Genomic DNA, 15716 nt, shown 5'->3' with positions numbered 1-15716 from the left:
ACACACACACACACACACACACACACACATATATATATATATATAAACTCTCTGGCCCCCAGAGAGAAACGTGATGTAACGTAAATGTAAGTATGAAGCTTCATCACACTCTTTAAAAAATAGCTATCATAAGCCTGCAAGTAAATGGGTACACTTTTATATTGTTGTTGGAAACATAATTTCCTGCTACCTCTATGAAAAACAGTATGGAGATTCCTCAAAATAGAAATTCCATTGGAGGCTTCAATTCCCCTTCTAGGAATCTTCTCAAAAAGCATTAAAGAAAACATGTTATGGTGATAGATGCATATGCACTGGTATAGAACAATAACTCATATGAGCGACTTCTTAGAATTGGCCTATCTGTCCATTGACATATAAATGTATATAAAGCAAACAGTGATTATACACAATGGAATACTATTTTGTTATAATGTAGGATAAATTGGAATAATATTTATAAAAGCAATTGCACCTTAAAACCGTAATATCAAGTGAAATAAATAAGACACATGTGCTTAAATATTATACAGTTTCTCAATGTAGAAATTCAAAGTATAAACACAGGACAAAATAAAAGACAAATAATAGGGAAGAGAGAGAGAGAGAGAGAGAGAGGGAGAGAGGGAGAGAGTGAGAGAGAGAAAGTGAGAGAGAGCGAGCGATAGAGATCTTTTGCAAGCATGAAGGGAATCAAGAGATGGGAGGGATAAGGGATGGTAGAAAAAGGGGACATAATACAGAGTTTACAAAAATATATATAAACATTTCAGGAAAAGAAAAATAGTATTTTTTTTTCAACCAAATGGCATTAGCTTTGTGGCTGCAGGATCAACAATTGACATAAACAACAGTGACAAAATGGTAGAAGTATGGTTTTCAATTGAGGAATTTAAGACCATTTTAATGTGTAATTTCAAATGTGAGAATATTAGTGAAGCACAATATTTTTTTCTTTCTTCTTTAAGGAATGTTGATGATAATTTGATTGAGAATTTATTAGATTTATATAATGTCCTATATCTATTCTCTTTAGTATTTTAAATAGTGAATGTGTGTTGGGTTTTCCAGATACATCCATTTTCACATTTTAAATATCATTAAAATGTTTCTGTGTGAAAATGGACGTATCTGGAAAATATAATATTGAGCAAAATAAACGAGATACACAAGCTTAAATACCATATGTTATCTCTCATCTGAGTTACGTATAGTACAAACAAAAAAATGATATGGGATTGATAGAAAGGGACAAGGTGACAGATTATCTGCAATAGGGAAGTGATGCAAGCAAATTAGGATGAAGAGTGAGGAGGAGGGGAAGATGAAATTAGAGGAATAAAGACACGCCATGTATGGCCAGGGATTTAGCCCAGTGGTGCCGCTGCCTGCCTCACAAGCTCAAAGTCAGGAGTTCGATCCCTGGTACCAAAAAAAAAAAAAAAGTTATGCCATGTACACAAACCTAAAAACCCAAATTAATGTAAATACTATATTCCATAACATGAAGTATGATAAATAATATGCACAAAAATGAAAACGGGAATGGGGAAATAGTGGGGAAGCTGCACAAAAGGGGAAAAGGAGAAAAGAAACAAGCTATAATATTTACATGTAACCACTCCCAAGATGTTTGTAAACTGCATGAATTGCAAATAAGCACTAATTAATTTTTTTTAAAGATGTCAAATAATAATTGTTAGAGAGGCTGATGGCAGGATGGAGGAAGAACATTTTTTCATTTTTGATGGAAGTGTAAAGTGGTAGAACCACTATGAAAATCAGTATGGTGATTCCGCCTGAAACATAAAATAAAAATTCCATTTGACCTAGCTATTCCCCTTTCTTGGCATCTTCTAAAAGGATTTAAAGATGTCATCTTACTATTATACATGCAAAACCATAATTATGGCAGTACAGGTCTGGGGATTTAGTTCTGTGGTTCCACTGCCTGCCCCACAAGTGCAAGGTCTGGGATTCCATCCTCAGTACCAAAAAAAAAAAAAAGCAACATAATTATGGAAGTGCAATTCATAATACCTGAATCTTGAGAGAGGCCTTTATGTCCCTCAAAATAGGAGTGGAAAAATAACATGCAATATTTATACCTAATGAAATATTACTCTTCAATAATGCAGGATAAATTTGAGTCATTTGTAGGAATGTAAGTGTGCCTTGAGACTATAATGTTAAGTGAAGTTAATCAGAAACACAAACTTAAATATCACATTATTTCTTTTATACGAGAAACCCAATATATAAAGAAAATGCAAAATAAAAGGCAGATGACAAGAAAGTTTTTGTAATCAGCATGGTAATATATTTAAAAGTGTACCCTCATGTAGTATAATTGGCTGATGTGTTTTACGTGGCTTTTGACCTGTTAGTATGGTTGTTAATATGTTTTTATGATAATTACCTTGACAAAACTTATAAAATAAAAAATTCTGATGCTAGTAGAAATAGAAAAACATTTTAATTTATAGGTGGAATGTAAAGGGAGAAAAGAATTGAGATGGATTATTATTGCCCATAACTAATTTAGTTAGAAATTATTTTAAATCAGTTAGACAAGCTGTGCGCTGAGCATAGAAAAACAATTGAGGCATATTCACCAGTTAGAATTAAAAAAGAGATGAGGAAAAAAAAAGATAGAAGAGGAACTACTTTCCCTAGAGATAAATAGCAGTGATTGATATTCTAAATATAAATTAACCTCTCTAGCTCATTTTCTTTCTGGAAATTCATTTAACCTGACTTTTTTTCCCATTTGATCCCAATTTAATCAATATTACCTAGGTGACTGTACTTGTAATCTTTTTGGTTGGTTATGGTTTTGTCCCACCTCATGCCCAACTTGTAATTCTACATTGTGTTTTATAATTTTCTCACCATGGTTCTGCCTTACTTCACGTCTTTGCTCAAGAAAGCACCTTTGAAAAGCAGGGTGGGGAGTCAACCCATTTTTTGGTCCACCTTCTTTCTCTCTTAGACAGAAGCTTATCTTTCTCTCAATAAATTTTTCTAACTCTCAACCGCTGTTGTTCCTATAATTCAATCTTCAATTTTAGAGAATATGAAGTCATGCTTCAGATATCTAGCAGGTTTGGGAATTGCATATATTCCCCCTATATCGTTGGGTAGAAGTACAATATCCCCACAATGTTTTTGGTGTGAAGTCAAGGTAATGAACTGCAAGATTACATGAGTTGTTGAATGGGTCATTTACACAGTTGCATATGTTGTCCCATTTTGACTCCAAATCCAATCCATTGTGAATTATTTTAATATAGATTCAATTTTTATGTAGCATTAGAATAGAGGAAAACATTAAATGAAAGAAAACTTGACTTAGTAATAAATTTTAATTATCACTTTTAGCTAAGCATAACTTTTACAAATTCTTCTTGAAATAAGTAACTCACACATGTAAACATGATCTTATAATACTATTAATAAAAACATAATAAATATAACAAAATTACCTAAATTAACTCTTTAGCTGAACTCATATGTATTCATTCTATAACTACTATCCAGGCATTTTGAAGTCATACACATGCACTTAGGAAGAAAGTTGATTTTTATCGAAGTAATAACAGCTTTTCAGAAGAGAAAAATATATGTAGAAAGGACATTGCACTTCTTAGTAATATTAATTCAGTTGTTCTACAATTTTCCTTGATTTAATAAATAATACATGTGATGTGTGGAGAGCTCATGTAGGTACTCAAAAGAACATCTGCTCTGTTTTCTGAGAGGTAGTCATGGCAACAAGAATGTGGAATTGCTATGAAAGCCCAAAAGATGTACTTCAAATATGCATTAGGTTTTTGCTCATATTGACATACACAGTGAAAAACCATCAACTGACAGAATAAAATTATTTCAACTCATTTACTTGTCATCATTTAATTTGAAGTAAACAACATAATTTTTCTCAACCATAGCCGTCATTTACAGCTTAAAGTTCCACTGTTAGCTATTGTTACTGCACATAGGAGATGTAGATAAAGGTACAGGGAAAGTGGGAAGGGTAGGAGAAAGTTAATAAGGGAGAGAAAAAAATAGGAGAAAATTAAAAAGTGGAAATAAAATATTTTTAAATGGGGAGAGGAGGAGGGGATTAAGGGAGGGCAGGGAAAAGGGGAAAAAATGAGAACCAAGACCTGGCATGTAAACGTACAAGATCCCAATGATGAATGTAACTGTACTGTATACCTAAATGTACCAATAAACTCAATGAGAAAAAAAAGAATTCATAAGAAAATTTTATTGGACATGATGAAGTAAAAATCTTAATATGTTTCCATAATAGAATATATTTATACCAAGCATTTTCCTTCTATTAACTGGATCCACCTGCCTTGATATAGACAAGTACAAAAGCAGAAAATGAGAAGAAAGGCTACTCACCTTCTTATCTCCATACTTTTTCTCATGGCACATCAATCACCTCTATAAAGTTCACCACTCATTTTTCAAAGTGAATATTATTTATCATTTAAGATCCAGGGTCAAAAATTTTCTAAAAAATATCTCTATTTCCTGACTAGTTGATTTCTATTCTGCTTCCTGTCATTACGTATATGTGATTCAATGTTACTCACATATTGTAAAGCACTATGACACATTAAAGGGATGCTTTTTTCTCTTTACGACAGGTTTTCGAATCACATCACATATAAATAATGTTTAATCCCAGAGTGCTCAGTTCAGTGCTTTAAACATGTAGATGCAATAGTAGATTTTTAATGATTATTCATTTATGAGACAATAAAACATTTAATTTGCAAAAATAGGCTCATAATTATGCCAGTCCTTGGATCCACTCTACAGAGGCACAGGTGGTCATAAAGGCCATTTTTCTGAGCTCCAGAATTTGAACATCTTCAAAGAAAGGGCACAGGGAACCTGTAGTAGAACTTTGCAGAGTTCAACCCTGCAGGAGATCAGGGAGATCAATTTTGATCTTGCAGCCTGAAATAAGCTGAATGTCAGGGGTCTGCCATCGGCTACCTGAGATCAAAGGACTTAGTTCTTAGTTCTGCACACGGCTGTGCACATTGTATATTATGACAACAGAGATATAATCTGAAAGATGTCCTTCAAATTCTTTTTCTTCTTTCTTTTCTTCATTCCACTCTGCAAATTCTTTCTATTTTCTGTCCTGTTCTTTTAACTCAGTTTCTTTCTCCCCCCATATAATTCCTCATCTCTCTTTCTGTTCCTGTTCCTGCCCTAACTCAGATTTATCCTTTTATAGTTTTTTTCTTTTTGTTCTTTCCTTCTCTGATCTTCCTTCACTCAAGGGTCATTAGTTTCAAGGGAAAGTGAGCCCATATTACTGTTAAGTTGTTATATTCTTATCCTTCTTCTTGCACTCTGTCTTTCCCCTTTTGACTTTAACAGTTTTCAAAAGATTGTATGGTCATTCTATGTCCTCTGGCTTCACTTGACACCTTCTCCAATTCTTGTTCTTATCTACTCCTCTCATCCTAACTCTGTCTAAGCCCCATACTAAATGGTGAAGATGCTATATTGAAGAGTTTATTCACTGCACACATATTTTGGGCTTCTTCATTTTAATTTAATTCACAAGGGCTAAAGGTGATAGATTAATAACTGCCACAAGTGGTCAAATTGAAAGTTATGCTTGATCCTACTGTGTTGCTGATTGCATCAATAGGGTAAAGGATTGTGATTGATTTAATGAGTCATCTTCTCTGATATTATGAAAATGAGAATGTCTATGAGTCACTGGAGACTCAAAAGCTCAAGGGCAACTATATCAGGAAGATGTAAGTAATAACCCAGGAATCAAACCAAGGACAACCCCAAAACAAAAATAAAAATGAGAAAACACTTAAGCAAGACACAAAGATAGACTTCCAGTTCACCAATGGCAAACAGTAGAGCAAATGAGGATGAAAAGTCTGACAGTGAACCACCAGGACACCCTGAATCCATAGCACAGGAAGTAACAAAACAGAACAATCAGGCTCTAGAAAAGTTTGAGACAGAAATAATTTCCCAGATAACCATAGAGATGGTGAGCAAAATGAAAGTCATGATTTGAGACTCTACAACATAAACTGACAAAAAACCATGAGCTCAGGTTCATAAAAGAAGCCCTGAAGGCCCAGCATGAGAAAGAAATGGAAACAATGAATGCCCAGCATAGGAAAGAAATGGAATCCATTAAGCAGATTCAAACAGATATCCAGGAGATTAAAAACTCTATACAATGTTTTCCCAGCAGGATAAAAGACTGTGAAGATAGAATTTTATATATAGAAGAAAGGATTGCAGTCAGTGTCCCGGAAAAGAGAGGTCTCATAAAATCATGAAGGGATCATGAAAAATCAATCCAGCAACTCCTGGATGATACAAGGAAGAATAACATGAGACTGATAGGAATCCATGAAGTAGCAGGAGTAAATACAAATGACTTTAAAAATCTCTTCACAGAATTAATGGCAGAAAACTTCCCAAACACAGGGGAAGAATTTGACATACAGATAAGTAAGGCATATAGGACTCCAACTAGCCACGATTAAAAAAAAATCTACACCTAGACATAAAAATCAAGATCCCAGAAACCCAACAGAAGAACAAAATACTACAAGCAGTAAGAGAAAAGAAACAAAACATGCAAAGTCCATCAGAATCACAGCAGACTTTCAACACAAAGCCACAGGTCAAGGAAAGCCTGGAGTGAGGTATTCCAAGTCCTAAAAGAAAACAACCTCCAACCAAGACTGATGTATCCTGCAAAACTCTCTTTCAAAATTAATGGGGAAGTAAGATACTTCTGTGACAAAGACCACCTGAGAAACTTCATGAATACTAAACTAGCACTACAAGAATTTCTAAACTATCCTCAAAAAAGACAACAGAGATCACAACACCAGGAGGCCCAACAGAGCAAATCATATATGCAAGGCAAGAAACTAAAAGGGGGGATTTAAAAAAGTCAATAAAAGGACTATAACATGACAATAATAAATCAGTACATTATCAGTTATAACTGTCAATATCAAAGGCCTCTATTCATCAGTTAAGAGAAATAGACGGGCACAATGGATTAAGAAGCAAAATCCAACAATATGTTGTATACAAGAAACACACATAGTGCAAAAAGAAGCCTATAGACTAAAAGGAAAACGGTAGGAAACAGTTCTCCATGTGATAGGAGCCCAGAAAAAAGCAGAGGTAGCAATCTTATTCACAAACAAAGAAAATTTCAAACCAAAACTCATTAAGAGAGACAAAGAAGGCTACAACATCCTTGTAAATGGAAGAATTCAAGAGGAAGAGATGACAATCATATACATATATACACCAAATATTAATGTGTCAAACAATATAAAATAAATATTAAGTAACATGACAAACCAAATAAGCACTAGTACAATTACACTGGGGATTAAAATACTCCACTATCACAAATAGATAGATGATCTAGGCAAAAAATCAATGATGAAATACTAGAACTGAACCAAGCTTTTGAACATACGGACTTAATAGATGTCTATAGAGTGTTCCAGCCCACAAACTCAGAATTTACATTCTTTTCAGCTACACATGCGTCATTCTCCAAGATAGACCACATACTAGCTCACAGAACAGGTCTGAATAAATGCAAAAGAATCAAAGTTATCCCCTGTATATTATCACATCACAGTGCAATAAAGCTGGAGATCAATAGCATAAGAAATCATAGAAACTTCACAAGCACATAGAAATTGAACAACACTCTCCTGAACAATCAATGGATCACAGAGAAATTTTTAGAGGAAATTAGACAGTTTTTACAAATAAATTATAATACCAATACAACACACAGGAATCTATGGAACACAATGAAAGCAGTTATACATGGAAAATTCATAGCACTGAATGCCCACACTAGGAAAACAGAGTGAGCTCAAATAATCAACCTAATGATGAATCTTAGACTCCTAGGAAAAGTAAAGCAAAAAAAGCCCAAAGCTCCAACAGGAAAAGAAATTATAGAGATTAAAGCAGAAAACAATGCAATGGAAATTAAGAAAATGATACAAAAAAATAAATGAATCAAAGAGTGGGTTTTTTGAAAGAACAAATAAAATCAATAAATGCTCAGCTCACCTCATCAAAAAAGGAAAGAAAAGGCTCAGATCCATGCAATCAGGAATGAAAAAGGTGGAGGCACAGCAGATCCAAGAGAAATCCAGAGAATCATCAATACCTACTTTGAGAACCTGTATTCTAATAAAATGGAAAACACAGAAGACATGGACCGATTTCTAGATACTTATGAATTACCAATGTTGAATAAACAAGATAAAACATTTTAAATACCCCAATTATAATCAGTGAAATTGAAAATGTAATTAAAACTTGATGAATAAAGAAAAGCCCAGGTCCTGATGGATTCACTGCTGAATTTTAAAAGACATTTAGTGAATTACTGCCCCTACTCTTTAAACTTTTCAATGAAATTGAAAGGGAAGCAATACTTCCAAATTCATTCCTTTAAGCAAGTATCACTTTGATTCCCAAGCAAGGGAAAGATGCAACTAAAAAAGAGAAATATAGGACAATCTCCTTAATGAATATAGATGCAAAAGTCCTTAATAAGATACTAGCAAACAGAATACAGAGGATTATCAAGAAGATCATACATCCTGACCAAGTCAGATTTATTCAAGGGATGCAAGGATGGTTCAAAATACATAGTCAATAAATGTAATACACTATATTAACAAAGTCAAGGACAAAAATCACATGATCCTCTCGATAGATACAGAAAAACATTTGACAAAATTCAACACCCATTCATGACAAAAACCCTGCAAAAAATTGGAATAGATGGTCTATATCTCAACTTAATAAAGGCTATCTATGAAAAACCAAGAGCCAACATCATATTAAATGACAAAAAACTGCAAACTTTCATGTTAAAATCAGGAACAAGACAAGGATGCCCACTATCACCACTCCTCTTCGATGTAGCTCTGGAAACATTAGCCACAGCAATTAGACAAGTGAAAGAAATTAAATCAATAAAGATAGGAAAGGAAGAAGTTAAACTGTCATTATTTACTGACAATATGATACTCTACATTGAAGACCCAAAAAATTACAACAAAAGACTTCTATACTTACTTGACACTTTTAGCAGAGTAGTAGCAAGATATAACATCAACACTCCAAAATAAATAGCCTTCTTGTACACAAATAATAGAGTTACTGAGAGAGAAATTAGGGAAATAATTCCTTTCACAGTAGCATCCAAATAATGAAGTATCTAGGAGTCAACCTGAAAAAAAGAAGCAAAAGAACTCTACACTGAAAACTACAGTACTCTGAAAAAAGAGAATGAAGAGGATATAAGAAAATGGAAAGATATCCCCTGCTCCTGGGTAGCGAGAATCAATATAGTGAAAATGGCCATGCTACCAAAACTGCTATACAGATTCAATGCAATGCCAACTAAAATTCCAACACTATATTTCACAGAACTACAAAAAAGAATCCCTAAATTCATTTGTAACCAGAAGAGACCTAGAATAGCAAAAGACACCCTAGGCAACAGAAACATGGCAGCAGGTATAACAACTCCCCATTTGAACCCATACTGTAAAGCCACTGTGATAAAAACAGCATGGTACTGGCAAAGAAACAGACCTGAGGATCAGTGGAACAGGCTGGAAGATACCAAAACAACCCCACATGTACGCAGCTACTTCATCTTTGACAAACTACCCAACCATCCTCACTGGAGGCAAGATTGCCTCTTTAATAAATGGTGTTGGAAAAACTGGATCTCAATCGGCCAAAGATTAAAACTAGCCTTTTTTCACCATGCACTATACAGAAATCCAAGTGGATTAATGATCTAAAGATTAAAAAAGAGTCACTAGAATTTCTGTAAGATAAGTTAGGCAGAGCTTTTGAAAACATTGGCATAGAAAAAGACTTTATGAACAAATGCTCAGTAGCACAGGGACTAGCAGAAAGAATCAACAGCTGGGATCTCATCTTATTAAAAAGCTTCTGCACTGCAAAAGAAACCATGAACAGAACTAAAAGACAACCTACAAAGTAGGAAAAATCTTTCACCAGCTGCTCCTTAGACAAAGGACTATTACCTAGAATATATAAAGAACTCAAAAAAAAATCAGCCCCCCCTCAATATATAGACCCAATTCAAAAATGGACATCCGAAATGAACAGACATTTCTCAGACAAAGAAGTAAAAGCAGCAAGTAAATATGTGAAGAAATGATCCATATCACTGGCCATTCGAGAAATGCAGATGAAAACTACACTGAGATTCCACCTCACCTCACAAAGAATGGGTGCTATCAAAAAATCCCCCAATAGCAAACGTAGGGGTTGTAGGGAGAAAGGAACCCTTCTCCATTGTTGGTGAGAGCACAGACAGGTGCAACCACTGTGTAAATCTATATGGAGATACTTCCATGAGCTGGGATCAAAGGTTCCATTTGACAAAGCCATCCCTCTGCTGGGTATCTTTCCAAAAGAATTAAAAGAATAATATCACAGTGATGTATGCACACCCATATTTATAGCAGCACAGTTTGTAATAGCTAAAACTTGGAAACAGCCAAGGAAAATGAAAGGGAAACTAGGGAAGGGCAAGGGGAAGGGAAGAAAGGAAAAGAAAAAATGAGATAAGAAGGGAAAATTGGAAACAGAGATATTTTAAATAGGGAAAGGAGGAGGGGTTGACAGGAGGGGAGGGGAATAGATAAAAAAGAGGAATCAATATATATCATATACATGTAGAAATTCCCCATGATAAATGTAATCATTATGTATATTTAAGTTGTACTAATAAAATTAATAAAAATATTAACACACTATATTTCAAATGCAACGGTGGCTTTAATATCCATTCTGGTACCATCATCCAAGGATAGTTTCGATATTTTTACCACTCATATTATTTTATCTGTATTCATTCTTTCTGAAATTATTTTTGCCTTGCAAAACTACTTCTATGCATACACCATCTGCTCTACTAAATGATTTCTTGATAGCAGAGGGAACATGGCATTGTATGTTTTATTTTATATGACACGGGTGCTTATTTCAGTACCTTATACAGAGAAACAGTTCATAAAATTTGCATGTTTAAAGAATTCAGGGTTCTCTTTATTTCATTCATTCCTTTATCTCACCACTCATATGTTTACGAATATTTATTAACTACTACGGAGAATCCAACATGCTGACTAGAGGAGGAGTTGTGTCACAGGTGCTTAGGATTTACTGAAGGAACAGGTCCGACTTACATCCTAAAGCACAAAGTTAATCAGAAAAATAACAGATATAGATTAAACCAAACATCTGGATCATTGAAAAGGGAAAGCAGAGCCACTACAGCAGCACGACCATACTCCAGGTCCCATCACTGTGGGGAGCAGCAACTATGACAGCTTTCCAAACCAAGAGAGGTAATGAACAAATGCTGCAGATGTTGAATTCCTGCGTTAGACTCTTCATATACCAGCCCTTTCTTCCCATCACCAAATCCTGGGAAATGACCTGTCAGCATCCACTATGGGCAAGGGCATCTGCACCAGCACCCACTGAGAGGAAACAAAGCACCTATACCCTGGGCAGTGAGAGATAAACAAGCTAACAGAGCCCACAGTCTCTGTCTGGTGTGCATTTCCAATCACCAACACTGCAGACACTCCTGCCTGCAAGAAAACTGCCCGCCAACTGTCATAGACTCACATGAGAGGGTGAACATACTTTCTGATACCCACATAAAACCAGCGCACATGCAAATGTACTTGTAACTCTCAGGAACACCTGATGACACACAAACATGCCTACAGACTACTGTGGTCCCCTTTCTATGAACAAATACGACTGCAGGCTCTGCCATCATGCCTATGTGTTAAGAATCCCAAATTCAAGCATAGGGACAACATTAACTTCTTCTGCCTGCTAGCTGGAGAGAATTCTTGAGTCTGGGATACTTTAAGTTTTGAGTTGAAGAGAAACTGATGCATCTCCCTGCAATAACACCACAAATAAGGCAAGAGGGTAATTGTGTGAACCCTCAGATTTTTGACACAGCTACCATGTATAAATCACATATACAAACTGTTGTTGGAATATTTGATTTGATTTCCTGCTGGCTGGTTCTTTTTCTTAACTTCAATTTAGTGGGTGTTTATTTTGTCCCTTTCTTCTCATTCCCCTGTTTTATTTCAACTCAAGCTTCCATAGCTATACTATTTTATTTTTCAATGTTTCTCCCACGTTTTAAATTTTTCTCCCAAGATTTTAGTTCATTATTTTCTGTACCCTTTCGGTAACTCTGATCTCTTGTATTCAACTTCTGTCCTCACTATACATTTTGCTCTTTCTTATCTTACCTAGCTCCCTGTCTTCCATTGCCTCTGCTCCACTTTAAAGAGGCACAAAAATATCAACTTGTTTTTAAAGCCTCATAGCTTTTCTCAATCCCAAATGGCATTTTCTTTCAACTATATACTATTCTTGCACACACAAATATCTTCTTAAACCCTTCAAATATGACCCTCCAATCCAATAAAAGATCTCCAACTGAATCTGACCCCATATCCATTTTTTCATTTATTATGTCTCCTATCTACTTCTCCTCTTACTGACTTACACTCATCTTTCCCATATCCTTCTATTTCTCTCCCACACTTTAACTTCCACATTACAGAGTAACTACTAGCAAACATTGAATATATGCTTAAAAGAATATTAATAAAGGGCAAAATTTATCACATACAAGTAATATTACAATGAGATCTGCTGATGCTGTTATAAGCAGAAATATTTCCTCAAAACATGAGGACCGGGTCCAAAACGTTTAAATTAAATAGTGAAAGTGGTAAATATTATCTCTAGATAAATAAAACTGAAAATATATCACTACAAGGCAGTATCTAAAAAATTCATATCAATTACTTCTCCTGACACTACTTGACTGCAAGACTCAGCACCAAAAGAGCCCTCCAAAATAAAACACACACACACACACACACACACACACACACACGCACATACATATCTACTATAGCTATAGATTACACATAGATACAGATATAAACAAATGTACATACATACAAAGGAACATGATAAAACTGTCAACAAAAATCCCTATGGTCTCCCAACTCTCTTGAGGAAGATCCAGGTACCACCAATGGACAGGAAATAAAACATCAAGTAGCAGAAGTCTACAAATTGATTAAAGAAAAGTTAAAGAAACTTGGTGAGCTCAAAGGGGATATGTCCACAATTTTTTGGAATTATATAAAGTGACCAATGTAAATTTGGGGAAAAATTGGAAGTGGTGACCAAAATGGTTCAAAACATGGAGAATAAATTTACTAAATACATAATCCATGAGAAGGTATCAGAGAAAAAATGACAGATATAAAGCAATATACAATTTATAAATTGCAGAAATGACCCATGTGAAGACATTTTCTGAAATCAAGGATGAACTGTTAAATCATGATGAATGATTCAGAGAAACCTCAAAAAAGATAACAATACCAGAAAAATTTATCCACCAGCTACTAGATTACACTAAGAAGACAAACATAAGTTCAATTGGAGTTAGAGATAAACTATGAGATAGAAAGCATGGAATAAATAATTTACAGAAATAATAAGAGAAAACTTCACTGGTATGAGGGAAGAGTTAGCATAAATGTTATCAAGGCTTACAGAGTACCAACCAAGTATAATGATAAAAGGAACCCTCTACAAAGTATTACAGCTTAAATTCTGTATATCAAACATAAAAGCAGAATTTAAAAGCTCTCGGACTAAAGAAAAAAATCCTTTATAAATATTAGAATTACAATGGACTTCTCAATGCAAACTTTAAAGGCCCAAAGAGAGTTAAAGAAAGTATTTCAAACTCCAAACAATTTCAAACATAGACTAACATACCCAGCAAAAACTTCTTTCAAAATAGAGAAATAACAATATTCCACGGAAAAGAATAATACAAGAAATTTGTGAACATAAACTTGGGACTCCAGAAAACCATCAAGGATACCCTAGACAGAAATGATGAAGCTAACAAAGCCAAAATTCCACATACAATGAATATATTAAGCAAGGTAATTAGCTAAAGAAAAAAGAAAGCAAAGAGAAATGAAAGAGTCAGCAATAGAAAAAGAGCACCATGATCAAAATAAATCATCATTTTGTAGTAATAACTCGCAAAGTTAATGGTCTAACTCCCCAAGTAAAAGACAGACATTAGAAGACTGGATCAGAAAATATAATCTAATTGTTGCAATCTAGAAAATTATATATTCCGAAAGATACTTAATGACTAAAATTTAAAGGATGGACAATAGCATTTCATGCCTCAAGCCCTTGAAAAGAAACAGTGTTAGAAATTTTACTCTCAGGCAAAGTAAATATCAAGGTAAATCTGATCACAAGAGACAAAGAAAGTCAATACATACTAGTTAAGGGAGTAGTCCAACAAAAGAGATAAAACTTGTAAATGTATATTAAAAATACTATAGCATCTCTTTTTATACAGCAAATACTGATAGACATATTATAATAAATAAATTCTAATGCAATCATAGTGGGTAACTGAATATTCCACTTTTGCAAAGTGGCAGATGAACAAAAGATCAATAAACATCAGAGCTGAACCATAACCTTGAGCATGTAGCTTTAATAGATATTTGGAGAATATTCTACCTTACTTCAACAGAGTGCACATTCTGCTCAGGCACACATGGAAATTGCTCCAAAATAGATCATAAAATAATCCACAAAGCCAGTTTAAATTAATATAAAATAATAAAAATCACTTCATGTTTGCTATCAGATCATTGTGCAATGAAAGTAGAAATCATCACACAAAAAACCAAATATATTTAGAAATATATCTAGAAACACATAAAAACTTAATAACACAGTCCTGAACACCCAATGGGTCACATAAGAATCCAAGAAAGAAATTAAACAATTTTTAGAATCAAATTACAATGCTAGTATAAAACATCTGTGCCTATATGACACAATGAATGCAGTCCTAAGAGGCAAGATTCTTGAAATTATTTCTCACTTTAGAAAAGGAGAAGTTAAAATAATCTCACCAAGAAACTCTAGTTACTCAAAACAACAAAAATAATGCAAGGCTAAACCAAATTTCAAGAGGGAAATACAGATCAGAGCAGAAATTAATGAAATGGAGACTAAAAAGAATTTTAAAAATTCAAACCAACAAATCAAAGGGTACATCTTTTAGCCTCTTTAATAAATGGTGTTGGAAAAACTGGATGTCAACGTGCCACAGATTAAAATTAGACCCTTATCTTTCTCCATGCACTAAATTAAAATCTAAATGGATTAAAGATCTAAATATTAAAGTAGAAACATTAAACTTGATGGAAGGCAATTTAGGCAGAACACTGGAAGATATTGGCATAGGAAAAGACTTTATGAACAAATCCTCAGTAGCATGGGAACTAGCAGATAGAATCAACAACTGGGATCTCATCTTACTAAAAAGCTTCTGTACTTCAAAATAAACCATCAGCAGAACTAAGAGACAATCTACAATGTGGGAAAAAATTTTTACCAGCTGTACCTCAGACAAAGGACTATTATCAAGGATATATAAAGAACTCAAAACAATCAGTCCCCCCAAATATAAAGACCCGATCCAAAAA

Source organism: Fukomys damarensis, unplaced genomic scaffold (genome assembly GCF_012274545.1).
Source record: "Fukomys damarensis isolate Sample0158 unplaced genomic scaffold, DMR_v1.0_HiC HiC_scaffold_39, whole genome shotgun sequence".
NCBI lineage: Eukaryota > Metazoa > Chordata > Mammalia > Rodentia > Bathyergidae > Fukomys > Fukomys damarensis.
The sequence above is the reverse complement of the archived record's forward strand: the minus strand, read 5'-3'. Positions refer to the sequence as shown.